Source organism: Hylobates moloch, unplaced genomic scaffold, assembly GCF_009828535.3.
Source record: "Hylobates moloch isolate HMO894 unplaced genomic scaffold, HMol_V3 SCAFFOLD_15, whole genome shotgun sequence".
NCBI lineage: Eukaryota > Metazoa > Chordata > Mammalia > Primates > Hylobatidae > Hylobates > Hylobates moloch.
In genome coordinates, this window is record NW_026652290.1 from 14,405,509 (window position 1) to 14,413,476 (window position 7,968).

A 7,968-nucleotide genomic window follows, 5' to 3' on the forward strand; every position below is an offset into this window, starting at 1 on the left:
GGACCTTGGGCAAACTCTAAAGATTCCTCCAGCTCTAACATTCTATGATTTTAGATGTAATTATGTGAATCCTGGAAGCGATATTTATCCACACAGGCTTTCTGGGGAAAAAAAAATGGGAAGGAAAAAGGAAAAGAAAAACACTTCCATAAAAGTATTTATAGTACAGCCAGTGACTATGAATCATGGCATAATTAATTCTCTTTTATAAAGTTGCCTTGTTTCCTAGCAGTGCAGTAATTCCCAAGCCCTGTTCAACGGCAGCTCCATTGACAGATATGCCACTTTCCTTGTCTCTTTGCACTGAATAAGTTCAAACCATCCAGATTAATCTCTGAGTCTCTGCCAGCTCCAAATGTCTGTAGCTGAGTGATTCTAATCATCTGTGACTGACTGACAGATATGGTTGCTAAAGGACATAAGATATATGTGATCTCTCTTGACTTTAACGAAGCTCTGGATTAATTTCCTCACATCAGTTTTGTCCATCAAGTTTTAATATTAAATACTTTATAATTTAGTTATGATTTGCCTAGAAAAATCATAGCCATAGGCTGATTTGAGATTGCTGTGTGCTAATCCTGTAGTTACGGTAGATAACAAAAATCCTTTTGTGCAAAAATATTCCCACATCCATTTCTTAAATCAGATTCTTTTTGGGTGCAGATTCTGATAACTTGCCTTCCTAATAACACCTTCCTGATGAATACTTTCTCATAAAACATTTTTCTCTAATCTCAGCTCTCATTCTAGGATTCTTTAAATGGCACACAAAGAGCTACCCGAAAATATTCATGCCAGAGAGCTTGATGTCATCTTCATTATGTTTTATAGTTTGGTTTTATTTACTACATATCTACCACCAAAATTGAATTGAGAAACCATGTACTTTCAGTTTCTTCTCCCTAAATTAGGGAACTGAGGAATCAGAATGCAGTTAACAGCAGCTAATTTTACGTTGGGAAATTCTACCGAATAACCAAAGTGAGAAGATTGATCTGCCCATGAAACATATTCATGAACTTTCTCTCACCATTTATTCTCATCTTATTTCTCATTTGAATTGTGGTAGCAACCATGTGGATAAAGGATGATGCAAATACAGTTTAGATTTTTTCTTTAACTTTGAGTAAGGTGGTTTACCTTCCTGATACTGTTTTTTTTTTCACATGTAAAATAAAGAAGTTGGGCTGGCTGACTTCTGAGGTTATGTAAAAATGAGTGTCTAAGGTAAAGATTTCACAGAGCAATCTAGATCAATCTATTCTGTAACGATCTAAGCTGATTCACGTCCTAAAACAACAGATTTTTAGGGATCATTATTTTAATATTCCCTTTTAAAATAGTTTTTATTTTGAAGGATATACCTTTGTTGTATCCTTTATTGGTAATACTACATAAAATATATGACATCTGGGTAGTGAATTTATCCAATGGAAACCTCATCATCCTTTTATCACCTAAGATAGTAACAGAATTTTACATGGGCCACAATAAAAGTCTAAACATTTCAGTCACTCAGAAAATAATCAGTCTGCTATAATTGTCCCCAAGAAAGAGAGCTATGAGCCAGACAAGAAGTGTAATCCTTGCCAGAAATAACCAGTTTACTGAAATCAGGGTCTTTAGCATCCACTTGACCCCACATTGAACAGACTTAAAAGCATTAAAGGGTTTCCACCTTGATCTATTTCATTGCTTTCAGCAGATAGTAGTATTTAAAATTAGCTCTTTAGAGTTGTCTTTTAATTAGACATCCTATTTGGAAGCAGAGAACAATGCATTTACAGAAAACAACAAATACACTCTTTCTGGTTTTAATAATATTTTCTTTTGTGAGAGAAAAAAGTCATCTGTATTACTTTATATCATATGAAGTAACTCATACAAATTTATAAAGAAACTCTCCAGTGTTATCTGTAAAAGGAATTATTTTGTACCGTCTGGAGGGCATAACCTCATCTGATTTCATAATGCAGCTTATAGTAATCTGTATATACAAGTTGAGTACATTGGAGAAAGGGGCGAGGAATGTACAAATGTTACACAAAGATTGCAAAGGAAATATTGCTATTTAAACAACTACTGTTCCATACAGCAGCACAGGCCTCTAATGCCCTCTGTAATGATGTACAATGGGAAAGGACTGGCAGGTCTCAGTAGAGTCCAGGCAACTTTATTTTCTGAGGTAAGTATCTAATTATTTCCCAGGCTGCTGAACATCAATGAATAGACATGCTGATTTCTCACTTTGCAATGTCTCTCATGATTTCCTTGACTAAGTGGATAAATCAGCCAGAGTTCTGAAGCTATAGGTTCAATGTGGCAATTTTTTTATTTCTATCTACTACAAAAATGAATTCCCACTAGGACTTATTTACAGATAAGAGAAACAATTTCTGATTGGTGTTGCCTAATGCTCTAGTTAATTCCAATCTTTAATCTTGCCCTGTTGGCTCAATCTAAAAGAGACATCTTTTTTTTTTTTTTTTTTAAACCTAGGGCATGTCATTGGTTCCAGTTGTCTTTTGTAATACACGCTTTGTCTACCTGGAGCTGGAGAGAATGAGAACAATAACACTGAGAAGAGAAATAGAGGTATATTTCCTTGTGTCAAAAAACAAAACAACAAAACAAAAACTCTACTAATTCAAAACTAAACAAACCAACCTCCCCCTTTGCAGTCAGAGACACGTGATTGGAAGCAGAATAAGAATTGTTCTCCCATTCTATGTTGGCACTCACACAAAAATAGAGTTTGACCCATTTATACTCTATCATTCTTTAAAATAAAGTTTTATACTAATATGTCTGTTTATAGTTCTGTTGATTAGGTTGATTCCATGTCTTTGCTATTGTAAACAGTGCTGCAATGAACGTACACGTGTATGTGTCTTTATGGTAGAATGATTTATATTCCTCTGGACAGAGACCCAGTAATGGGACTGTTGGGTTGAATGGTAGTTCTGCTTTTAGCTCTTTGAAGAATCGCCACACTGCTTTCTACCATGGCTGAACTAATTTATATTCCCACCAACAGTATATAAGGATTCCTTTTTCTTCACAACCTCGTCAGCATCTGTTATTAATAACAGCCATTCTGACTGGTGTGAGATGGTATCTTATTGTGGTTTTGTTGTCCATTTCTGTAATGACCAGTGATGTTGAGCTTTTTTTCATATGTTTCTTGGGCACATGTCTGTCTTCTTTTGAAAAGTGTTCATTCACTTTGTTCTTTGCCCACTTTCTGATGGTTTTTTTTCATGTAAATATGTTTAAGTTCCTCACAGATGCTGGATATTAGACTTCAGGGCTACAATAACAAAAAAGCATGGTACTGGTATGAAAACAGACACATAGACCAATGGAACAGAATAGAGAACCAAGAAATAAGGCCACACACCTGCAACTATCCAATCTTCAAGAAACCTGACAGAAACAAGCAATGGGGGAAGGATCCCTATTCAATAAATGGTGCTGGGATGACTGGTTAGCCATATGCAGAAGATGGAAACTGGACTCTTTCCTCAAACCGTATACAAAAATTAACTCAAGATAGATTAAAAACTTAAATGTAAAATTCAAAACTTTAAAAACCCTGGGAGACAATCTAGGCAACATCACTCTAGACATAGGAATGGCAAAGATTTCATGACAAAGGCACCAAAAGCCATTGCAACACAAGCAAGAATGGACAAATAGGATCTAATTAAAGTTAAAGAGCTTCTGCACTGTAAAGGAAACTATCGACAGAGTGAACAGACAACCAGGCCGGGCGCGGTGGCTCACGCTTGTAATCCCAGCACTTTGGGAGGCCGAGGCGGGCGGATCACGAGGTCAGGAGATCAAGACCACGGTGAAACCCCGTCTCTACTAAAAATAAAAAAAAATTAGCCAGGCGTGGTGGCGGGCGCCTGTAGTCCCAGCTACTCGGAGAGGCTGAGGCAGGAGAATGGCATGAACCCGGGAGGCGGAGCTTGCAGTGAGCCGAGATTGCGCCACTGCACTCCAGCCTGGGTGACAGAGCGAGACTCCGTCTCAAAGAAAAAAAACAAACAAACAAACAAAAAAAACAGAAAACCTACAGAATGGGAGAAAATTTTTGCAAACCTATGCATCTGACAAAGGTCTAAAGCGTCTATAAGGATTTGCATATCTTGAATCAGTCCTGCATCCCAGGAATAAAACTTAATTGATCATGGTGAATTAACTTTTTGAGGTACTGCTTGATTTGGTTTGCTAGTATTTTGTTGAGAAGTTTTACATCTTTGTTTATCAGAGACATTGGCCTGAAGTTTTCATTTTTGTTGCATCTATGCTAAGCTTTGATGTCAGAATGATGCTGGCTTTATAGAATGAGTTAGGGAGGTATTTCTTCTCATTATTTTCTTTTTTTTTTTTTTGAATAGTTTCAGTAGAATTGGTACTAGCTCTTATTTATGTGTCTGGCAGAATTCAGCTGTGAATCCATCTAGTCCAGGGATTTTTTTGTTTGGTAGGTTTTTATTACTGATTCAATTTTGGGACTTGTTATTGGTCTGTTCAGGATTTTAATTTCTTCCTGGTTAAATCTTGGGAGATTGTGTGTTTCCAGGAATTTATTCATTTCTTCTCGGCTTTCTAGTTTGTCTGCATAGATAAGTTTGTAATAGTCTCTGAGGATTTTTTTGCATTTCTGTGGAGAAGAGGTAATATCACTTTGTCATTTCTGATTGTGCTTATTTGAATCTGTCTTCTGTGTTAATCTAGCTAATGGTCTATTAATCTTGTTTATTCTTTCAAAGAACAAACTTCTGGTTTTGTTGATTTTTTGTATGAATTTTTTCATCTCAATTTTGTTCAGTTCTTCTCTGATTTTGGTTATTTCTTTTCTTCGGCTAGCTTTGGAGTTAGTTTGCTCTAGCTTTTCCAGTACTTCCAGATGCAATGTTAGGTTGGTTAATTTGAGATTCTTCTAACTTCTTGATGTAAGCATTGAGCACTGTAAGCTTTCCTCTTAATACTACTTTAGCTATCTGCCAAAGATTTTGGTGTGTTGTGTCTCTGTTTTCATTAGTTTCAAAGCACTTTTTGATTTCTACCTTAGTTTTATTATTTATCCAAAGTCATTCAGGTGCAACTTGTTTAATTTCCACGTAATTGTATGGTTTTGAGATATCTTACTGTTATTGATTTCTGTTTTATTACACTGTGGTCCAAGAGTATGTTTGGTATGATTTCTATTTTTTTTTTTTAATCTTGAGATTTGCTTTACAGCCAAGCAGGAGGTCAATCTTAGAGTATCTGTCACATGCAGATAAGAAGAATGTATATTCTCTAGTGGTTTGGTAGAGTGTTCTGTGTCTATTAGGTCCAATAGTTCAAGTGTTGAGTTTAAGTCCAGAATAGCTTTATTAATTATCTGCCTCAATAATGTTTAATCCTGTCAGTGGGATGTTGAAGTCTCCCATTATTATTGTGTGGTTATCTAAGTCTCTCCATAGGTCTCCAGGAAATTGTTTTATAAATCTGGGTATTACAATGTTGAGTGCATATATATTTAGGATAGTTACGTTGTTGAATTGAACCCTTTATCATTATATAATGCCCTTCTTTGACCTTTTTGATCATTGTTGATTTAAAGTCTGTTATATCTGATATAAAAGTAGCAATTATTTTATTTTATTTTATTATACTTTAAGTTTTAGGGTACATGTGCACAATGTGCAGGTTTGTTACATATGTATCCATGTGCCATGTTGGTGTGCTGCACCCATTAACTCCTCATTTAGCATTAGGTGTATCTCCTAATGCTATCCCTCCCCCCTCCCCCTCCCCCCACAACAGTCCCCGGAGTGTGATGTTCCCCTTCTTGTGTCCATGTGTTCTCGTTGTTCAATTCCCACCTATGAGTGAGAACATGCGGCGTTTCGTTTTTTCTCCTTGTGATAGTTTGCTGAGAATGATGGTTTCCAGTTTCATCCATGTCCCTGCAAAGGACACGAACTCATCATTTTTTATGGCTGCGTAGTATTCCATGGTGTATATGTGCCACATTTTCTTAATCCAGTCTATCGTTGTTGGACATTTGGGTTGGTTCCAAGTCTTTGAAAAATAGCAATTCTTGATCTTTTTTTCAATTTGCATGATATATATTTCTGAAATCTTTTACTTTGAGCTTATCAGTGTCATTACATCTGAGATGAGTCTCTTGAAGACAGCAGACAGAAAGTTTTTGTTTTTTTTCAACTTGTCACTCTATGCCTTTTAAGTGGGCATGTCCCGCTTAAAATGGGGCATTGTCCTGTTTACATTCAAAGTTAATACTGGTAAGTGAGAATTTGATTCTGTCATTGTGTTATTAGCTGGTTGTTAAGTAGACTTGATTATGTAGTTGCTTTATAGTGTCCATGGGCTATGTACTTAAGTGGTTTCTGGTGGCAGGTACCTTTCTTTCATTTCATTTATTTCATTGTTTAGCACTCCTTTAAGGACCTCTTTTAGGGCAGTTCTAGTGATAATGAATTCCTTTAACATTTGCTTGTCTGAAAGGATTTTATTTCTCCTTCGCTTATGAAGCTTAGATTGGCAGAATATGAAATCCTTGGTTTAAATTTATATTCCTTATAGATGCTGAAAATAGGCCCCCAGTCTCTTCTGGCTTGTAAGGTTTCTGTTGAAAGATCCATTGTTAGCCTAACTGGGTTCTCTTTGTAAGTGGCATGTCCCTTCTCTCTAGCTGCCTTTAAGATTTTTTCTTTTGTGTTGACCTTGGTGAATCTGATGACTATGTGCCTCAGGGATGGTTGTCTTGTATAGTATCTCACAAAAGCTTTCTGAGTTTTTTGAATTTGCATGTTGACCTCTTTAGTGATATTGAGAACATTTTCATGGACCATATATGCAAATACATTTTCCAAGTTGCTTACTCTTTCTCCTTCTCTTTCATGAATGCCAAATGAGTCATATGTTTGATCTCTTTACACAGTCTCTCACATTTCTTAAATCAAGGTTTTTTTCCTTTTTCTGATTCTTTTTTCTTTATTCTTGTCTGCCTGTGTTGATTCAAAGGAATGGTCTTCAAGCTCTGAGATTTTTCCCTTAGCTTGACCTATTCTGTTGTTAATGCTTCCAATTGAATTCGGAAATTCCTATAATAAATTGTTTAAGTCCAGAAGTTGTTTTGTTCTTTCTTAAGATGGCTATTTTATCTTTCAACTCTTGGATTGTTTTACTGTTGCCCTTGGATGGGGTTTCAACCTTCTTCTGTATCTTATTGAGTTTCTTTGCTGTTTGGATTCTGAATTCTATATCTGTCATTTCATCCATTTCAATCTGGTTAAAGACCATTGCTGGGGAACTAGTGTAGTTGTTTGGAGATAAGAACACACTCTGGCTTTTAGAGTTGCCTGAGTTCTTGTGCTGGTTCTTTCTCATCTGTGAGGACTTATATATCTTTAAGTTGATATCCTTTGAATGGGGCTCTTTGTTTTTATGTTCTTCATTTCCCTTGAGGTATGGTAGATTGGCTTCATTTCTAGATGCCTTCAGAGGGCCAAGGCTCAGTTCCGCATTCCTGGGTTGCATTCTCTAAATCCAGGGGGCTGGGACTGGGCTGATAGCTTTGTCCTCTGGCCCCTCAAGATCAAGCAGTAGCTGTGCTGGTGGGCCCAGGGTGCTCCCAGGCTACTGACAAAAGCACTCCCTTGGGGGCTGCCAATGAAAGTGCTCCAGTGTGATAGCAGGGGCTAGCTGAAAAAAAAGCACTCCGGCAGGTGGCAGGGGACTGCTGGTAAAAGTGCTATGGCAGTGGTCACTGGCAAATGTGCTCCAGCAGAGCAGTGGAGGCTGCACTGGATGTCCACTCCCAAAGGAGCCTCCAGGTAGGGACTCTGGGAGGGACTGGCAGACAAGGGGGAACATAGATCATACTCACTGTGGTTCCACAGCCCTGCTGTCTGCAGGCCTGACTGTTAGCAAAGGTCAGAG